This window comes from Desmodus rotundus, chromosome 2, assembly GCF_022682495.2.
Source record: "Desmodus rotundus isolate HL8 chromosome 2, HLdesRot8A.1, whole genome shotgun sequence".
Classification (NCBI taxonomy): Eukaryota; Metazoa; Chordata; class Mammalia; order Chiroptera; family Phyllostomidae; genus Desmodus; species Desmodus rotundus.
This window is the reverse complement of record NC_071388.1, coordinates 67,571,991-67,594,637: the sequence shown is the minus strand read 5'-3', so window position 1 is coordinate 67,594,637 and position 22,647 is coordinate 67,571,991.

The following is a 22,647-nucleotide window of genomic DNA, read 5'->3' as shown; positions in this document are numbered from 1 at the left end:
TGAAAGCTACTAAAAATAGATAAACACTTTGTGTTCTACTTAGAATTTGTATTTCATGTACTTTGAGATTGAAACATTGTTTCAGCTATATTCATTGTATTGAAAAACCCATCTTTTGACAGCATTTTTTTTACTTTTTAATTGATGTTTTGAATATAGTTGTCTCCATTTTAAAAATATATTTTAATTTGTACTTCAAGTCAGAAATTATTGTTTCAAACTACTTTTCCATTGAAGTTTTCACCAGTAAGAAATTTTTAACATTATTGACATTAGTTATTTCTACTGAGTTGCTTTTGTTTTTTAATGTTTCCCTGAATTAGAGACCAAAGTGTCAAGTTATGTGCTCCTGTAGCCCATTTCATAGGGGGCTATCATAAACATGGAAAAAAGAAAAACGACCACTTTATTTACTAACTTCAATGTAAATGATTTCTTTTCTTGTCAATTTTTTTTGAGTACTTGATTCAATATCTAAACAAAATGTCTTCTTATTATCAGATTTCAATGGAAGGTAAAACTGAGAAAATCATTCCATATATATAATACATCACTTAGCTATATATTACATCAATATGTTTTTATAAAAGTACCTTTGAACTTTTAATTTCCTAATTAAAGGATGTTGGTGTGTCATTTCCTTCTAGATAAGCTGATGTCTGTCACCAGAGAGATTCCTGTGAAAATTAGCAATAAGAAGTAAAAATAAAAAATTGAAAGTAAAAAAATTAAAAATAACACCAAAAGATGAAACGATTGATCTTTCTCATAAAATAGTGTAATGTTAGGCTTCTAAAATGAAGTTAATGCAATGATATTGGTTAACTCTCATTCAAGTCAGACTGGAATTAGTTCAAAATCCATGTTTTTCAACAGCCCACTGCTGACCTTTGGACTTGAGCCATATGTGCGAGCTTAAATTGTTCTTTTTCCTACTCAATTACAACAGCTGCCACCACCATTCCCTAACACCCAAGAGCAGTGGGGTTGGTAGTAGGCATCTTTTTCCTTACATGTATCCTGCCATTGACACCAGGAACAGTTACCCCACTTCTTGTGCAAATCCATGTGAGAAATCAGATCGTCTTCCAAAGATAATGTTCTACATTGAATCATGTACCTGCAAAAAATGCTGAAATTCTAATGTCCAGTATCTGTGATTGTGACCTAATTTGGAAATTGAGTCTTTGCAGATGATCAAATTAAGATGAAGTCATTAGGATGGGCACTAACCCAATGTCTGTGTCTGTCTAAAAGAGGAGAAATTTGCCCTGGTTGGGTGGCTCAGTTGGTTTGAGAGTCATCTGGAACACCAAAACGTATGCAGGTTCAATCCCAGTCAGGGCACATACCTAGATTGCAGGATCCATCCCCATTTGCGGAGCATACAGGAGACAACCAATCAGTGTTTCTCTCTCACATGGATATTTCTGTCTCCCTCTCTCTCAAAAATCAATAATAAAAAATAATATCTTCAGGTGAGGATAACAAACAATCTTTCAGGGAGTCATCAGGAGCCAGCATTTCATTCATAGGCAACATGATGGCGTGATGGACGATGAACATAATGAGTGATAATGAAACTCTAACATTATACAAATATTAGGAAAATATAGATGCAAGAAGCTCCATATAGAGACAAGTTCTGTATTGACTCTAGAGCCATGGCACTGTGAGTAATAGAGTCTCTACCTTTTCATATAATGAGAGATATCAAATTAGCCCGTGCTATAGACTGAATGCGTGTGTTCTCCCAAAATTCATGTTAAAACCTAAGTCCCAGTATAATGATATTTGGCAGTGGGCTTTTGGGGTGTGATTAGGTCATAAGGGTTGAAGTGAATCAGTGCCCTTATTAGAGACCACAGAGTCTTCTCTCCCCTCAGTGGGAAGACAGCCCTCTTCAGACAATGAATTTACCAGTGCCTTGATATTAAACTTTATAGCCTCCCAAACTATGAGAAATGAATACTCATTGTTGAAGTTAGGTAGTCTATGGTATTTTTGTTATAGCAGCCCAAATAGGCTAAGACAATTAGGCTTAAAAATTAAAGAACATAAAAAGATGATTTATGGACCGGAATATAAAGAGATGATAATGAGTAGTAATAAAAATTTATGCTTACTGATAGGATAATAAATAAATATGTATTTATTATTTGGCTGCATCCATGTTTTTGCACTCACCAGTATGTAAAAAGATATACTTCTTCTAGATCCATCATTCTAAGTTTTCATTGATAAATCACTATGTTTCACAAGCCCTTACAAAGTTTATAACAAATTTTAACCAGCTTTTTTATGTCTTGATGCAAAAGACATTCGAAGTGGGGTTTGGTATTAGCTAATGGGTGGGGAGAGTGCTCCTCCAGAAAGAGTACCAGTGTTATCGATCACAGGAACTAGTGATTTGCAGTGAAAATCATTTCCAGATCTCCTTGGCTGCCCTTATATCCACCCCTCCCCTTTCCATTTCCCCTGAACTTCAGTACACTGCAAGGCTCCTAACCTGTCAAGGCTTAATTTTTCAAACTCCCGTGTCAGTTTTTGGTGGAAAACTTAAATTTAACAAGGGAGACACTGGTGGGAAATTGGAGGGCTAAAGGCTGAATTCATGACAACGCTCTCACGCTTCCAATCTTCAAAGTCTTCCTGGCCAAGTCTGCATCAACTCTAAGTCCACAGTGTGCATATTACATTTGTTTCATCTCTAGTAACAATGACCCCTCTCAGTTTCTCACCGGCCCAAGGGTTACAGTGACTCCCTAACCATAATAACCTGAGATGGAAATCCCAGAAAATCTCAAGCGTTAAAGATATTAGAATGGTCAATTCTCTGTATAAACCCTCTCCATTATAAATACTTAGAAAACTTGCCTTTCTTTTACTTTAAAAAATTATTGAATCTATTGGAGTGACACTGGTCAATAAAACCATACAGGTTTCAAGTGTAGAACTTCATAATTCACCATGTGCATACTGCACTGAACATTTTACCACCCAGAGTCAAGTCTCTTACTGCCCCATATATACCCACTTTGCCCTCTCTCAACTCCTACCACTTCCCTTTCCCTCTAACAACCACCATACTATTGTCTGTGTCTGTATTGTTTTATTTTCTTCTTAATCTCTTCACCTTTTTCACCCAACCCACTAAGCCCCAACCCAACAAGCTCCTTCCCTCTGATAGCTATCAGTCTGTTCTATGTATCTGTGATTTTGTTTGTTAATTTTGTTCATTAGATTCCACATATAAGTGAAAGAGTAAAGACTTAAATGTAAGTCACAAGCCATAAAAGTCCTAGAAGAAGACTTATGCAATGAAATCTCAGACATTTCTTGTAGCAATAATTTTTCTGATATATCTCCTCAATTAAAAGAAACAAGAGAATAAATAAACAAATGGGACTATACCAAACTAAAAAGCTTTTGCACAGGAAAGGAAACCATCAAAAAATGAAAAGACAACCTACTAAATAGGATACAATATTCATTAATGCTACATCTGATAAGGGGTTAATTTCCAAAATTTATAAAGAATTTATACAACTCAACCCCAAGAAAACAAACAACCCGATTTTAAAAAAGGCAAAGGACATGAATAGAAACTTCTCCAAAGAGGACATATACATGACCAATAAGCATATGAAAAAATGTTAAATGTCTCTAATCATCACAGAAATGCACATTAAAACCACAGTGAGACACCTGACTAGCATGGCTCACTGTTTTGGGCATCATCCTGCAAACCAAAAGGTCACTGGTTTGATTCCCCGTCAGGGAACGTGTCTGTCTTGTAGGCCAGGTCCCAGGTTGGGGGGTTGTGAGAGGCAACCAATCGATGTACTGTTGCACATCAATGTTTCTTTCCCTCTTTTTCTTCCTCCTTTCTCTTCTCTCTAGAAATAAAAAAAACAAAAGCTTAAAAAATAATGAGATATCATATCATGACTGTCAGAAGGGCTATCATCAATAAATCAACAAGTGTTGTCAAGGATATGAAGAAAAGTGAACACTCCTGCACTGTTGGTGGGAATGCAAATTGGTGCAGACACTGTGGAAAACAGCATGTGGTTTCCTCAAGAAATTAAAAATGGAACTGCCTTATGATCGAGAAATTTCACTTTTGGGAATATATTCAAGGAAACCTGAAGCACTAATTCAAAAGAATACATGCACCCCTATGTTCATTGCAGCATTGTTTACAATAGCCAAGATCTGGAAGCAACTCAAGTGCCCATCAGTAGATGAGTTGATGAAAAAGGGGTGGTACATTTACACAATAGAATACTACTTAGACACAAAAAAGAAGGAAATATTACTTTTTGTGACAGCCTGGGTGGACCTGGAGAGTATTGTGCTAAGTGAAATAAGCCAGTCGAGAAAGACAGATACCATAGATTAAAAAATCCCTTTCTTAATCTAGCCCAGTAGTATTTATCTACTCCAGTAGTGCCTTCATTTTCCACACAGTACAACAAATGTGGCAAATCAAGCCCCAATTCTGGATTTCTTTCCAGTATTTTTTTAAGTCTACCATTTCCCCACCCATGGCTCTGAATATGGCATGAGCACCACAAGAGTCCCATGTGAAAGTGGTATCTTCTGAAGATATAAATGGCAACAAGGCCAAGGACAACAAAAAGTCTCTTATAACCAGCCTCAGCTGCCCAAAGTACAAAGAATCTCCACATACACTTAACGATGTGACTTTGATAGTCTCCTCTTGTACTAATGGCAGTTGAAAGCCTGTGGAGGAATTTTGCCTCACAATTGGTGATTTTTGTTAGTTGGTTCTGCATTCCACTGTCATTTCTTTTAGAGAGAGGGGATGAAGTAAACAAATATTGGTCCCCATGTAATAAAGGCTCCAATAGCACTGCCCTTTCCACTTGAGGGTGGTTAGGTCCTGTGATACAAAAGGTGGTTAATGACTCCCTTCAGGAGCACTCCTCTCTGAATGCTGTAGACACTAATGAAACCGGTGACACACTGAAGTACACATGGAAGATTCCTTGGTTGAATTTAATGGGTTAGACCATTATTGATGACATCACCTATGGTGTAGATGGCCATCCCACACTCACAGTAGGACTTTGCCAAAGTTAACTCCAAACCCACTTGTTAGGTCAGTTAGAGAAAAATGGTAATTCATTGGCTGGTGTCAGGATGCTGTGTAAATTGGATAGAAAGTGTTTGTTTTGGGGATAAAGCTCCCTGCAATGGTTCATTCAGCAGGGAGCTCTTTTCTTGCTGCTGGAACCCATTATTGTGCCCACACCAAAAAAATATAAAATAAATAAAAACACACAGAACACAGAATATTTGTCCCCCATTTTGTGGACAAAAATATTTGCAAAAGTATACACAAATTGTGGGTGTGCCTTCTATTTTAATCCCTAACATGAGAAAAATATGGGTCTTTCTCTGTGAATAAGAAATAAGAAATCATTAGACATAAGATAAAAATCAATAATTAAAAGGACATGTATAAAAATGGAATCAAATCAGAGCAAACACCTCTTATGCTACCTGTCAGGAAAACATGTGAAATTTCCTAATTCACATTCCAAATAATACTAACATTTCCTCTTTGTAACAAGAAAAGGCAGCCATGAAAGATGACAAAGTACAGTAAGTGAGCAGGTGAGTGATCACTTCAGACTTCCCCTCTCCTGCCCTTTCTTTATTTTAGGGATAGTGGCTACAGATAGTCAATTACACTAGCTTTGAGGGCATTTTGTAATTTTCAGTGCCTAACAGTATTAATCACTTTTCGTTGTGCTGCCCAAAGACGAAACATTCTGTACCTCGGCAGGGTTTGCTTTGTTTTCTTATTTTGTCTTGTTTTTTCAGAGTCAAATGGTGGTCTTCGAGCAGATCCTTTCCAAAGTTAATGGGTTTTCACAACACACTGGGTTGCTGCTTGTAGCACCCCAGGTGTTCACAGTTCTTCTTTAAAATTCAGTGGTTTAATGATAAATTTTGCAGTTCTATCACCATTCTTTAATTCAGCATTGAAGCCACTCATAAATAATGATTGACACAGGCTGGAGAATGCCTGTTCAACATGAAAATGATTTCAACTATAGGTTTCTGAAAATTGCTGATGATACGGCTGTTTTGACTAGAATCTAAAGGTTCATTTTCAACATATTTTCTATAAACAATGTGGTTGTGATGACTAGACTTTTTCATTATAAATCAATACATACACTAGATGTTTTTCTGCATCAACAGTCAGTGGCTATATGATGTATTTTGCCTTTAAGAACTTTAGAGAATAGACATTCTGTCCTGTTTTATTCCCTAACAAGAAAACTGTGTTCAAAATGAAATCTCAGTAACTTAAGCTTTTTTTTCATGCTACAAAGAGGCAGTTTTTAGGAGTCACCACAGGTATACACAGTTCTGATATCACAGAATTCTGTAAGAAACCAGTGCTGGAGACTGAGAAGGAAAGTCCCATGCACATCTTCATATATATGGAACATAAAAGAAAAAGCAGGTTCAACTCTAACCTTTGAATATTCTGTGAGAATTCTCTTAGCTAACTGGCTTGCTCTATTATCACTTGTTTAGATAAGATTATTTCAGGACTGGCAGAGACTATAAATTTGGAGGTCTCCACATCCCACTGCTAAATCTGGAATTTCTAAATATGCAGTCTCCAGGAGGTACTGATAACCAAATATATGCAAGCTTTTAATTTTTAGAATTGCTGAGCAGTTTGCAGAATATGTTTGAGCACTATAAACTTAATTGTCACAGATACTTGCATTTAGCCACTCTTACCACTGTACAATCTAACCTAACAATTTAAGGGACTGTACCTCATCATAAATATCTGAGCATCATAAAAGACTATGATCTCTTTCCATAGTTGTTTAGAGACTTTGCATGAATAATTTTGTGTAAACTTCATTAATTGTAAGCTAGAACAAACATTAACAATAATTGACACAGTTTGTTATGAAATGCACATCATTCAAGAATGTAGTTTTTATTTCTGTTTTAACACTGATTGTAGGAGTTCTGGAATCTTTTGAACTCTTTTGTTTAAAATGAGGGATTAAGTTAGGTAACATTTCATATTCTTTACTCTAGATATATGTATGCAAATTTCTAAAGTCATGGAAGGTAAGTTGGCCAAAAGATAAATAATTATTTTGAAAACCACTGAAAATAACTTAAGTAGTTATAGCTTTACTTTGTCTCTTCTAAACCTTCTTCATAGCTTCAGTTCTTAGTGAAAATAATTTCCATTTATATATCTATCTATCTATATCTATCTATCTATCTATATATATATATCTATATATATATAGATATATATATATCCCCAATTGTGTGGAAGTCATGACAGCAGATATATCGGTTAAATAAACTTTGGTATATACTTAATGGAATATTTTTGTCACAATTAGTGGTAATGTTTTAGAATACTGACTAATCACATAAAACCATGCACATGATTATGGCAGGCAGAAAAATGGTCTTTCAAAGATATCCATATCTTATTCCCTGGAAACTCTGGATATGTTACCTCACAAGGCAAAAAGGACTTTGCATATGTGGTTAAAAGTTAAGGATCTTGAGATAGGAAGATACTCCTGGATTTTTCATGTGGGCTTAATGCAATCACAAGGATTCTTATAAGGGAAAGAAGGAGGAGGAGAGTCAGAGAAGATTTGATGAGTAAACACGTGTTGGAGTGATGCAGTCATGAGACAAGGAATTTGAACAGCCTTTGGAAGGTGGAAAAGGCAAGGAATAGATTCTCCCCTAGAGCCCCCAAAGGAACTTCATATTGCCAACACCTTGATTTTAGGCCCATCAGATCTGTTTTCAGACTCTGCCCTCCAAACTCTAAGATATCACTGTGTTGTTGTGAGCTACTAAGTGCATGGTAATTTGTTACAGCAATAACAGGAAACTAACATAACTCTTGTTTTTAACATATTATTTTGGAAAATTTAAGTTTGAGGTCAAGCTGGAAGAAGGATCACCTTATCTTCCTCTCAGTTCCCTCTAATCTTACTGAATTGAAGTAAAAAATGTTAAAATCTGTGACAGTTAGAGTACAGTACTATAGGAAGGATATGCCAACAATATCTGAACACAATTAAAATGTTTCTGACAGGTTGAAAATCAAGACACACATATTGAAAAATTAATCAGAATAGGAGAAGCTGCAGTCTAGTACACAGATATAAGAAGGTCAAAGGAGAGATAAGAGGAAATGTTTTACAAGTTCGTGAGGCAAACAAATTTTGAAAGTAGCAGTAGTGGCACAGAAAACAGGTTGATTAGTTAAAAGGTTTGCTGTGGTGTAAGCTGCTTGTTCAGTTGCCCCTACTCTCCCTCCCTCCTCCAACTCAGCTTATACAATCCTTCAGCACCTGATGCTTCTTTCAAGGAAAAAAAGTGGAGGTCTATTTTTAGACATTGCCCTCCTAAGAACATAAAGTTTTTGCAGATGATATTAGGACTTCAGAGCCACTTCATCTCATTTTAGATTTTCAGGGAAAGGAGCAAAAAAGCATGCTTACTACTGATCTCTGCATATGTTTGCCAAAGCTTGCCTACAAATCGCACAGCTCACCCATATATATTCAACTGTCAGTCAGCATTATGAATAAGAAAGCAGGCTTTATGAGAAACTAAGCCTCATTATATAATGACAAACGACATCCACCCCTATGTGTATTGATCAACATGGACATAGTATTGAAGTATTTCTGACAGATTGAAAGACAAGGCATAATTATGGAGAAATTAAATAAGATAGAAGAGACTGCCATCCAAATTCTTTGTTCTTAAATATTAATAAAATTAATATGGATATTAATTTATTAAATATTAATGTATTAAACATTAATACAATTTAATAAATAAAATATTTAGGATAGCAAGAATAAAATTAGATATATTTTATGTGTATTAAATCTATATCACTAGATTTGTTTGATAAATAATTAAAGTCATAAAATATAAACAAGAAAAGATTGCTGTAAAAGCACAGACTACAACAGAAATCTGAAAATTTTGAAAAGAAAATTTGCAATTTTAAAAATTAAAAACAGTCCTATTGGAATAATCCCAAAGAGTAAAACAACATTTTTAAGAAGTAAAAAAAAGAGAAGAATGGTCAAGGGAGATATTATTAAATTAACAAAATGATTTTAAACACAAAATAGAAAAATTGGAAATGAGGAAATTGTCCTCCCAAATATTGGAAAAATCTTTCAGGCTAAACAGGATTAAAAAATGACTGGAGAGTTAAATAATAGAGACATAAAAATGAACATAGCCTCATGAAATGTTAGAAAACCAAAACAGAAGAATCTAAAAGCATTTGCATCAATAATTTTTTTTTAAAAAAAGGAGATTCCAATTGGCATGAAACATTTCTGGAGTTACTAGAAATTTTAAAATGATTATATATAAATATAATGAATTTATAGATGGAAATAGCTTTTAGTAGCATTTAAATCAGTTTACCAATTTCCTAAGCAACTGTTACAAGTATACTGCAGTGAAATACCTCTGCATAACACTTGGCTCTGTCTCTCTTCACTTCTTCACAATCTGCCTCGGTCACAATCTGGTCCCCAACTCTAATATTGCCTCTTGTTTATGATCTAGCTCTGTCCATCTGGATTTGGCATTTATGTCCAGTTACTCAGCAGGGTCCTGTTTCCCCACAACAACTCTGGCTCAGTGTCACACACTGACCAGAACAGTGAATCACTTATTTATTTGTTTGTTTATTTATTTAACTTTTATTGTACTTTAGCCAATTTTATTTTATCTTCAGCTAATTATATATGCTTGCTTTCTTGGTCCAATATTAATTAACCATAAAGGCATAGGTTTATTTCTGGGCTCTCTATTCTGTTCCATGGATCTCTGTGTCTGTTTTTATGTTAGTACCATGTTGTTTTGGTTACTATGGCCTTATAGTACAGTTTCACATTAGGTAGCATGATTCTTCCAACTTTATTCTTTTTTTTCAGGATTGCTGTTACTACGCAGGGTCTTTTGTGGTTCCATATAAATTTTTGAAATATTTGTTCTAGTTCTCTGAAATCCATCATTGGTATCTTGATAAGAATTGCATTGAATCTATAGATTGTTTTGGGTAGTATGGACATTTTAATGATGTTAATTCTTCCTATCCAAGAACATGGTATGTGCTCCCACTTTTTTTGTATCTTCTTCAATTTCTTTCTTCCTTGTCTTATAATTTTCCAAGTACAGGTATTTTACATCCTTGGTTAGGTTTATTCCTAGGTATTTTATTCTTTTTAAAGCAATTGTGAATGGGATTTTTTTTGAAAGTGCATAGCCTATCATCCTGCCAGCCCAATAACCAACCAGGAAGCCCTTTGCAACAAGAAGAGTGGAAAAGTATTATGGTTTGCTTGAAATGACCAAGTTTATTATAATTCTTCAGATATATTTAACATATTTTTATTAGGGAGCAAGTTTTTACTCTTCTTGTTATTATTTTAATTTATAGCTTCAGTTATTGAAATGATACATAATTTATCTCCATAGAGATAAATTGTGTATCATTTATCTCTGTTAATTTTCTTTTAGTCATTCAAACTTTGCTCACTATAAAGTATGCTTCAAAGTCATCTGCAGCTGCAATTCACAGCCCATGTATGTCCAGATTAGCAAAATGTATTTCAGTGGAGATAACTTAAAATATGATGGATTCAAAAGTGACGCTAACAGAAATGCTCAAAATATAATATTCATGGCCTGTCCGTTCACAAAAATTGCAGCCATATTGAAAATTAGGTATGCATAAAGACCCCAAAGCCTGAAGAGTTTTTTATCCTAAGTTGGTTACTAAGAAAATGCTACAAGATTTAAAAAATGCAATCATCTAAGAACATAAGTAAGAGACTGATGCGACAACTATTTTGTGCAGTTTGTGTGTAACCACAGCAGTCACTTACTTCTTAAAATAGATGAATGAGGTGGTAGAGACCTCCCCAAGAATAGTTTCTGAATGGACCTGAAGCCTAAAATCAATGTTTACCCATGGTTTTCATAGCACTTTGCTTTCAACATTGATTGAGTTTATTCAAAAGCTCTTATTGGCCATCTTAAGTATGAAGTTAAACTGAAAGTTCCTGGTGGTGTTACTGAAACCTACAACGAGTAGGCACCCTTGGTTTCTCAGAGAGCCAATGACCCTGACTATCATTAGTTGCTTACACTCTTGGCAGGCAGCCACAGGATTTCTGAAATTAAGTGCTTTTTTTGACTGTTTTTGTTAAATTAAAAAAAAAGTCTTATAGAATGTAATTACAAAGGCTTTACATTAATTCTAGTAATTAAATGTGACTGCATCTATTATTATTAGCTTCTGTTCTTTTCTACATTGCTAGAAGAAAGGGGAGCTCCACATAAGAGTTTATGCCTAGCTAGGCATGAATTATTTAAATCAAATAAACGGACATACTACAAATGTATTCTATTTAAACAACTTTGAAAAAATTAGAATTTTTGTTTCGAGTAGAAAGAAGTATTAATCTCATAATAGATGTAAATTTGTGTGACCAGGTCAAAGAACAGTAAAATGGCCAAATACTATTTCCTTGCACCAGTATATTTTTTGAAAAGATAAATTACTACTGAAAATAACGGGAATTCAGAGATGAGTAGAACTGAATTCTCTTTCCTAAATTGCCTTTATATTAATTTGAAAAAAAATGCATTCTGGAGGAAAAAGTTCCAGTGTTTTGCATTTACTTTCGACGTGGTGTCTATGACATTTTGACTAATGCCCTTGTGTAAGAATATCATCCAGTCATGACCAGTTTAGCATAAAAATTTCTAATGAAAGGATCTAAAGATATTTTTATATAACCTTTAAATGAAAGCTCATCATTAAATTAATACCCAGAAAGTAGTTGTTTCTTTCTGTGACATCCCTAAGTCCAGTATGTAGGAGCAGAAGCAAATTATTTATTATTTAATGATTATTTATTATTTATTCCTTTCTGTCTTTAAACTGTTCAAAATTAGAGAGTTCACCATGTAATTCTCATAGGGTTACAGTAGAAGGTCAATAATTGCAGCAGATATGTCTTTATTTCCTCCGAAGCTCTCATTATTACTGCTTACTCTTTACTATTGTCTATAGCATTTGCATGCTGTTCCAGGGAGGTTATCTAAAGTCCCACCTAGGAAAGTAAACATGAATCTTTAACTATATCAATTATTACAACCCATGACCTGACCACAGTATTTGCTTCAGCGATGAGAATGTAATGAAATTGGTCCGAATGAAGCGTAGCACAGAAACTCTACTCACAATTCTAACTAACATACAAGTATAAAACCTTTCCAATTAAGACAGCATATTGGAAAGATCACTGTAGCCATTTTGCTATAATTTTATAGCAAAATGTCAGCTTAAGGATGAAATGATACATGGAGAAATCAAAATCCTGGAGATGGAGCAACTGAGATGGAGCCAGGATTAAGCCAATCCTGGATCCCACCACTCTCCTCTCTGACCCTGTGTCTGCATGTGTGAAGTCTTTCATCAGTTCCAGCTGGATTATATCCTTATAATCAAGAGTATTGACTACTACAGTATTCAAAGGAGTTAATGCAAGAGTAACTTACCTGTAAAATTACCAAAACATTTTAAAGCCTAAAGTACCACTGTTTAACAAATATTCTGTGCTGCACTAGTTCTCGGGCAGAGCACCACGGCATAGTGATGAACCTTCCACAATCCTTCACAATCATATCAGTAAAATTTAGTAATACATAACATGTACTTTTAGTAAAACTGGGTATATTCATTATTTGGATGAAACTTAAAATATTTAAAACACCACTAATCCAGTAGATAGATGATACTACAACTAGGCTAATTCAGTTGCCTTAATCAGGAATTTGAAATTCAAGGAGGTTCAGTTATAATTAAACTTAAGAAATTTAAATTTAAGAGTAACTATTAAAAGCACGTCTACTATCCAAGTTTCAATCAATACTAAGGTCTTTTCCAAATAGCAAGAACCTTAGAAATTATGTTTCTATTGGTGAAATTAATGGCTTGTTAATCTCCACAATGAATATCAACAATAAATTCTCAGTAAAATTCATAGTATTCCAGATATTTAAATTGACTAAAATAATGAGGAATCATTCATATTTATATAATCAAATCATAAAATTCTCCCCAAACTCCATCATTGAATGGTTGTGTGGCCAGGCATTCAATTCAAACACTTTTAATGTCTGTTATCACTTAAAAGGAAAATAGAGTCATATCTCTGGAATAATAGCATGTTTGCCTTATGTAAATCTTTCATTCAATGTGAGGTCAAAGCATCAAAAAGTCAGAGAGCCTGGGTTTTGTTGAAGTCACAAGTGGTATGAACTATTTTATGTCTACTGGTTAATGTTTGCTTCATAAATTTCTGTATATATGGCTGGAATCGGCCTAAGAGTTTCCTTTTAAGCTTTTAGCAAGACTCTAGGGGTAAAGATAATCTTCATCTACCTCAAAATTCTCCAGCAGTTATCATTATCTAACAAAAATAAAATAAAACTAAGCACTGTGTATAACCAAAATAGCTTAGAATATTTCACAATACCTATTTTTGAAGCAATGTCTCTCAGATATAATATTGTGATGCATGCATTCAAAGATGTGATTTAGAGTTGAAACATAACCTGTTTCAATTCAAAGGTGAAAACACATATTCTAAAATTGACACAAAGCTAAATGTCAACTAAGTGAAAAAAACATTAGGTCTGTAATTATAGTTTTTCTCATAGCTATTGCATTTATTTTAAGCTGAATTTAAATGACTTTTTTACATTTTCATTTTGAAATGTAAAGCTCTTTTTAATTAAAGTATAGTTGACATACAATATTAGATTTATAGTGATTTGACATTTATAAAACTTATGAAATTATCACCAGGAGATGTCTAGTAACTATGTCACCATACCAATTTATTGTGATATTATTGACTGTATATTGAAAGTACTATGCTGTACTTCATAGCCAAGATAGGGAAGCAAACTAGATATCCATCCATATATGAATGGATAAATAAGAAGTGGACACACATGCACACAGTAGAATATTACTCAGCCATGAAAAAGAATGAAACCTTGTCACTTGTGACAACATGGATAGACCTAGATGGTTTTCTGCTAAATGATAACTTTGAGAAAGACAAATATTGTATTATTTCAATAATATGTAGGATCTAAAAGGCTAACCAAATGAAACAACAAAGAAAACAGACTCCTATATACAGAAAACAAACTGATAGTTGCCAGAGGGTTGGGCAGTAGGGTGATGGGCAGAAAGGTTAAGAGGATTAAATGGTACAAAAGCAAATGAAATATTTATTATATAAATTACATATTAATTTTTATGGAAAAATAAATTATGTACATAAGAATGAAGTCACCACAAATATTGCTTGTAATAAAAGATATGCCTCCTTATTAGTTACTATTTGTTTTTCATCTCCCAGAATTGTTTTCTGTGTATTTAACATATACACACATATACAGTTATGGGAAATACATATATTATTTAGGATGAATGAAGAGAAATTATATAAATACATTCTTTTTTTTCATTTAGCATTGCCTTAGCAAAGTAATTCACATAATTCCAACCTATTGTTTTTAACTTAGTCATATTAAATTGTTCATTTACCTTTTTTCCTATCACAAACAATGCTGTGGTGAATGTCATTGTAATGTCTACTTTTGTTAATATAGGAGGATTTCTTCAGGGTTGAATATAGGAGTTTTTCCCCAGCCTAAATTCTCAATGATTTGAAGTAGAAATGCTGAGTAATAGAAAATGCATATGTAAAATTTTAAAAGATATTAGAAATTGCTTTTTAAGTGCTGCTCTAGTTAATGAGGGGACCTGTTTTCAAATAGTGACTTCCTTATTAACACTTGACATTATCATATTTTCATTGTTTGATAACCTTATGAAAGAAACCTGTATCCCATTTACACTGTAATTAGCAATTATCTGACTCCAAGGTCAAAAATGGATTTGTAAGTGTATTACTGATTGGAATGTCCTCTTTTATGAATTTTTGTTCACATTTTCAGTCTACAAATGCTTTCGTAGAAAAAGATCATCATTGCTATATGGCATTAACAGTTAATAATGATTCCCAACTTGTTTGGTCTTTTGACAATCTCTCAGTTGTGTCACTTACCAGAACAATCTATTGTTTTAAATGTGGGTTGCAAAGAATGATCATGAATTACTGCTAAAATTTAGTAAATCAGTACTTGTCTAAATGCACATATTTATAATAAAAATTATACAAACTTTCTGGAGAAGAAATTATGGAAAGAAATTACTAACATTTTCTTATTATCATTTTTAACTTTAATTCAAAGTTACAAATATAATAGTACCGTATTTTTCAAACTATAAGACACACTTTTTCCCCCAAATTGGGAGGAAAATGGGGGTGCGTTTTATACTCCAAATGTATCTTACATTTACATTGGTGAAATATCATGTTATTTATGTTATTAAATATTTTACCACATTTTTGCTTCAAATATTTTTTTCCTATTTTCCTCTTCTAAAACCTAGGTGCATTTTAGGGTCTGAAAAACATGGTAATTGATTTTTCTAAATTTTAAACAATATATTACAGGTATAAAGGTCTATTTTACAGGTTTATTTTTCAGGTTAAAAAAACCTTATTTGGATGTAAAGAAGGGTAGGAAAAAAGAACAAGAGTTATATTTAATGAATTCCATTTCATCAGTTGTGCAGTAGCATCAAAATATGACTACATAGCTTTAGATAAGAACTATTTAAGTATTTGGAGCCCTTCTTCATTCTATTTTTTTATTCTATGCCTTAAACAAATACTTTAACCTTTATGGTTTACTTTTATTGTTTGCAAAGTGGGAAAATATTTAGGTCATATTATTGTTTTTAATTATTTTAATAAGGATGCAAAAATTTATGCACTGCAGAAATAGCTTGGATGTCTAATGGAAGCAAAAATTCTACTCATTATATTAAGGACAATTAAAGAAAAATACAAGAAAATATACCATAGGAAAAAAATAATATTCTCCTTTAATTTTCTTATCTTTCCTAAAAATTCTAGATAACTATTTTGTCTTTTTATAATGTGGCTTTCAAAGACATGTTAGCACATTTTATGTTAGCACTTCCTTAAGGCATTTTATCATTAAATTTTCTTAGAATATTTCAAAAAAGAGACATTGCAGTTACTAAATGTCTTATAGATTTAAATAATAGTAATTTAAATTTAGAACTCAATTAGAAAATTTTTACTTTCATGTCTAGTGGTTATTTTTGTTTGAATTTTAAGGATGTTTTATAGATTATGCTATTATAGTTGTCCCATTTCTTCTCCCCTTTATCCCCTTCTACCTCACACACACCGACCATCATCCCTCCATCCTTAGTTCATGTCCATAGGTCATACATATAAGTTCTTGGGCTTCTCCATTTCCCATTCTATTCTTAACCTCCCCCTATCTATTTTGTACCTACCAATTATGCATCTTATTCCCTGTACCTTTTCCTCCATTCACCTCCCTCCTGCTCCCCACTGATAACCTTCCACGTGATCTCCATTTCTGTGTTTCTGTTCCTGTTCTGGTTGTTTGCTTAGTTTGTTTTTTGGTTTTGTTTTTTAGGTTCAGTTGTCTATAGTTATGAGTTTGTTGTCATTTTACTGTTTTTATTTTTGATCTTCTTTTTCTTAGATAAGTCCCTTTAACATTTCATATAATAATGGTTTGTGATGATGAACTCCTTTAACTTGACCTTATCTGGGAAGCACTTTATCTGCCCTTCCATTCTAAATGATAGCTTTGCTGAATAGAATAATCTTAGATGTACATCCTTGCCTTTCTTGACTTTAAATACTTCTTTCCAGCCCCTTCTTACCTACAAGATTTCTTTTGAGAAATAAGCTGATAATCTTATGAGAACTCCTTAGTAGGTTACTGTCTCCTTTTCTCTTGCTGCTTTTAAGATTGTCTCCTTTTCTTTAATCTTGGGCAATTTAATTATGATGTGTCTTGCAGTGTTCCTTCTTGGATCCAATTTCTTTGGGACTCTGAGCTTCCTGGACTTCCTGGTCTTCCTGGTACTCTATTTCATTCACCAGATTAAGGAAGTTTGCTTTCATTATCTTTTCAAATAAGATTTCAATTTCTTTCTCTTCCTCTCTCCTTCTAGCACCCCTATGATTTGGATGTTGGAATATCTAAAGTTGTCCTGGAGGTTCCTAATCATCTCCTCACTTTTTTAAAATTCTTGTTTCTTCATTCTGTCCCAGTTGATTGTTTATTTTTTCCTTCTGTTCCAAATCATTGATTTGAGCCCCAGCTTCCTTCCCTTCACTTTTTGTTCCCTGTGTATTTTTCTTTATTTCACTTTGCGTAGCCTTCACTTCTTCCTCTATTTTGCAAGCATACTCAACCATTTGTGTGAGTATCCTGATTACCAGTGTTTTGAACTGTGCATCTGATAGGTTGGCTATCTCTTAATCACTTAGTTCTTTTTCTGGAGTTTTTATCTGTTCTTTCATTTGGGCCATATTTCTTTGTCTTGGTGCACCTGTTACATTGTAAGGGGTGGAGCCTTAAGTATTTGCCACTTTGCTGTATTGGGGCACTGTATGTGGGGTAGAGGTCAGAGAGGGAACAATGCTTCTTGCTCAGCTCTCATCCAGCTTTCAGTTACTTCCTCTACTACCCACAAGCACATTGGGTCCTCCTGGTTCTGATTCCTGGGTGGGTGGGTTTGTGTACATTCTAGGACCCTGTGGGTCTCTCAAACAAACTCTTTTGTGAGGCTGGGATTTTCTTCTGCAACCACAACCCCCACAGATTTTTACAGTGAGAGATTTAAAGCTTTAGTTTCCCATCCTAGAACCCTGGGTTGTGTTACCTGTCTTGCTCCCCAGTTGTTCCTCTCAGCTTATCCACACATGAATGTGGGACCTCCCTGTCCATGAGTGGCCACCTCATCAGGCCTGGTCTGTCACCTTGCCACAAGTCCTCTCCAGCCCAGTTGCCTGTCTCCACACCTTCTATCAACCTGGATGAATGTTCTTTCCTTAACTCCTTGAATGTTGGACTTATATACAGTTTGATTTTCTGGCAGTTCTTGTTTTTGTTTTTAAATTTGTTGTTGTCCTTCTTTTGGCTGTGTGAGGAAGCAAATCATATCTACCTGTGCCTCCATCTTGGCCAGAAGTCAAGTCTAGAATTTTTAGTCCTTTTGTGAACAATATAATTGTCTTTGTAAAAAGTCCAATTAGTTTATTATCCAAAAGTGTTCAATTTCAACCTATTGATTTTCTGGTCTTCCTGTCTCTATCTATTGGCTTACATTACCTAACTTGGTAATATGATAAGAAGTTTGCCATTTTCTTTTTGAAAGAAGTACTTTATTGAAAGGTTTAGCCTCTAAGTTTTTCTCCTGACTGTTTTTATGCTCCTCATTCTGTAAGATTTGTGATTATTAGAATGAATGATAATAATTGTAGTTTGTTTGAAGTATATTGATTTATCAATCACCCAACTATTTTTTATGGTAAGTGTCTTAGACTGTTCAGAGTAATTTCTAAGGAAAATCACTGTTTTATTCATAAATAAAAGTTCTTCTTTGTGGGTCAATATACCAAGCTTATATCTTTGTAGATTTTCAAGAAAATGACTGGGAAATTTATGAAAAGAATTTAAATTATGTCTTTCCCTCTATGTATTTTGTCTTATTCTTAATAATACACTTGGTTGGAAAAATCTTTGATTAGGTATACCAAGAACTTATAGAATAGCCAGGGAAGTTGTGCAAACAGATTTTGAGTTGGACATGAAAAATATACTTATGAACTGATTGACTTAATTAAATAGGAAGTTAATACCAGTGGAGAAACTAAACCCTCACTTGTACCATAAATTAACACCAAACTATTAGAGAAAAATTATAAAAATACATTGTATTTATACTTTGCTGTCAGTGGACATCCATGGCTATCACAAAAAACACAGCATATTATCACTGATGATTGTCTTTTATTCAGAAGTTCTGCTTTCTGGAAAGGATGCCTCAGATACAGGAATGGAGATTCATGAATTCTAGAGAGAAAGATTATTGGGCAACATGGTTTTAGAATATAATGCATTATTACATTAAATATCTGACCAAGTATGAATGGCTAGCTTAATGAGTTAGACAAAGGACGCTGTAAAATTTAATGTCTTGTGTAAATTTTTCTTTCTATGACTTTAGCTTTCATGTAGTACATTCTTGAAAAAAATTATTTACTTTTTATTTGACTTTTGCAAAGGGTAAAGAATACTTAAGAAAAAGTACATTTTAGAAACTAAGATGTTTGCCAAAATCATGTGCGTTATTCTATAATAAAAATAGTGTACTATTTTTTGGATGTTTTCCATGCTAGATGTTGAATTAACAGCATTGATGGCAGCAACCTTTTTCCTTATTCTTATGTAAAACTCACTAAGTGTGACGATAAACTAGTAATAGAAACTATCAATAAAAAATAGATTATTTATTTGATTTATATTCTTGCTGAAATTACAGTGATAAATGCAAATTATATAATTTTGAGTTATGTCTTTTACTTAAATTCATAAAAGTGATGACAACTACCTTAAATAAGTCTAGAGACATAGTAGATCACAAAAGATCCAAATACAAACATTATATTTCAAAGTGGCATCATTTTAATTTCATGTCAGTCAGATTACTTTCTACTCTTATTTGTATAGCACTTAAAGAGGTTTCCTATAAGAACTATAATTTTTGGAGTGCTTTTCTGAATGTTACTTTTTTCCCCCAAATTTTTCACCATGTGATAAGATATAAGGATACAAATGTTCATTTAAAAGCCCATTTCTGGTATATTTGGGTCATGCTCAGGGGAAAAAAAAGGTAGAAAAAAAATTTCAGTAGAAATTCCATTCAATCAACCACCTACTATATCCCAGAAGTCCTATGATCAATTGTGAAGAAACAAGTCAGTTAATATGAACCCAATCTAATAGAGCCCTCTATTTAAAAGACAGGTTGATAAGCAACTGTAATATAGTATAAGTATTACTCTAACACTGAGTGCAATAACTATAGAATAATAGGGAAAAATAAATTAATCTCTGAGTGGAAAGAATGAAATTGTTAAGAATTCATATGAGAGATTATATTTGGTTTGGGCCTCAAAGGGTGATCAGGTGTAGAAAAGTAGAAAAAGTGTTCTAGGCAGAGAGAAGAGCATAAGAAAACATGTCTAAAGCATTGAACATCTGGGGTCACAGGTCCCATGAGAAGAACCTGTAGAAAATGAGACTATGTATTCTGTTGTTTTGCCGAATTCAATTATTAGGTTGAGTAGTTTTTTGATGGAGTCTATAGGAGTTTCTACATACTTGCATGTCATCTGCAAACAATGACAATTTTGCTTCCTCCTTTCCCATTTGGATGCCTTTTATTTCTTTTTCTTGTCTGATTGCTGTGGCTAGAACTTCCGATACTATGTTGAATAGAAGTGGTGAAAGTGGTGGGAGGGTATAATGGGGGGGAAAGGCAAAGGCTTTTCAGGAACAACTATAAAGGACACATGGAAAAAAACAAGGGGAGGAATGGAATAAGGGGAGGGAGATGGGGATGGCTGGGGTGGGGGGAGTGGTGAGGGGTAAAGGCAGACAACTGTACTTGAACAACAATAAAATAAAATCAGATCAAATAAAACAACAAAAAAGATTAAAAAATCTTAATTCTTAAATTAAAAAAAAAGAAAATGAGACTAGATAGTGAATAGCCATGAATTCATTTAAGCAATGATTAACCACAAAAGAAATTATACATTCAGATAAGTGATGATACTAACTGTTAATATTGGAGAGGTAGAGAGATGAAAGCAAGGATGCCTGTAAAAGCCCACTGAAATAGTGTCAGCTGGGGGAAATAACAACTGGCTAAAAACAAGTTGAATTAAAGTGAAAATGTGTACTTGGAAGTATTTTAGACATTAATTTACAGAGTCTCAGGTAAAATTTCTTCTAGTGAGTAAAGAAAAGAATAGAAGAGAATATGTTACATTAATTGAAATAAGAAATCCAAGAAAAATAGTCTGTGTGGAAAAGAGAATGTACTCATAGTTGAATTTGGTACACTTGACAAGACCATGTATTGTATACCCAGGCAGAGACAACCAGTTTCAACTGCAGATATACTTATGGACTTGATAAAATTGTTTAATTCTGCAGCTAGTGTTTTGGGAATTATTGGCATATTAACAGCAGTTGAAAAAGGGCTAAGAGTAAGTATCAATACTTAAGATTAGAATAAATAAGTTCTCAGCAGAAAGCTTAGGGACTTTACCGGGGGCCCACTTTCTTTGCACACTAGCTATTAGCATTTTTTCTCCTGACACTGGGAAACTGCTAAATTATTTGCTTAGCTTTTGAGCCTCCTAATGAAACTACTTTCTGCCAAGTTTCTTAGAATCTTACCCTAACTATGTAGCATTTTATGCAGGATATTAACCCTTCAAGTCTTGATCTCCTTGGTAGCTTTAAATCCATTATTTTTCTAGTTGGCTCAGTGAGATGTCAAAAACTTTAGGCTGTTGCTTCTTCTACAGTCTCTCTGTCTCTTGCAGGAAATAAATTATCTGGCATGGAAACACTACAGAAAAAATCAGCTCACCATAAAACCTTCTCCTTCTCTCTAGAATACTAACCACTAAATTCTTGGCTTTCCCCCCCACTCTTTCTGTTGAGTTCAAATAGTCATTTTTTAATACTATATTCAGATTCTATACCTTGCCATGTGTTGGAAGGATTAATTCTGTAACAAGGACTCTATCACAGACAGGTATGGAATTCTCCCCCCAAAGCATCTCGCATGCAGCTCTTTAAAACATTACTGTACTGTGCTTTTATTATTGATAGTTATATACAATGTTCTTAAGTCTAATGTGCTTTTCTCCCATTAGACTTAAGAACAGAGAATAGTTTATTATATTTTTTATTCTTAGCACTTAATATCTGGTTCAGTAAATTATGGATAAAATCCATGAGAAAATTTCTGAGAGCTGTAAGGGAATAACATCTGTCATAGAAGAAGAAAAAAAGAGCTGTTTTTATAATCACTTAGTGGAATACGTCTCACATCGTCACACTCCACCTCCTTATTTTGAACTTCTTGCTTTTGTTTATCTCTCTATGAAACTCATTTTCCTTCCTCAAATTTTTTGTTAAGCGGCATCTCCTCAGTGAAAGGCTTCTACATCCCCTTCCTTTCTTATGCTATCTCAGTATTTTGTATATTTACTGTTACTTATTCTCTGCTGATATGCTTGCCTCTTCCATGGAGAACACTGAATGTGCAGTCTACATCTAAGCATTTTTCAGAACTCTTGTGATGAATATTGGCTAATCTCTGTGGGGGCTTACAGGCTATGGATAAGAGCTTTTTTTTTTTTTACCTTTTTCATTTATACTTTACACACATACATTATATTTTAGGTATTAGTTCCATTTAATATATGAAAAAACTGAGCTTCAGAAAAGTTGGGGAAATTACTC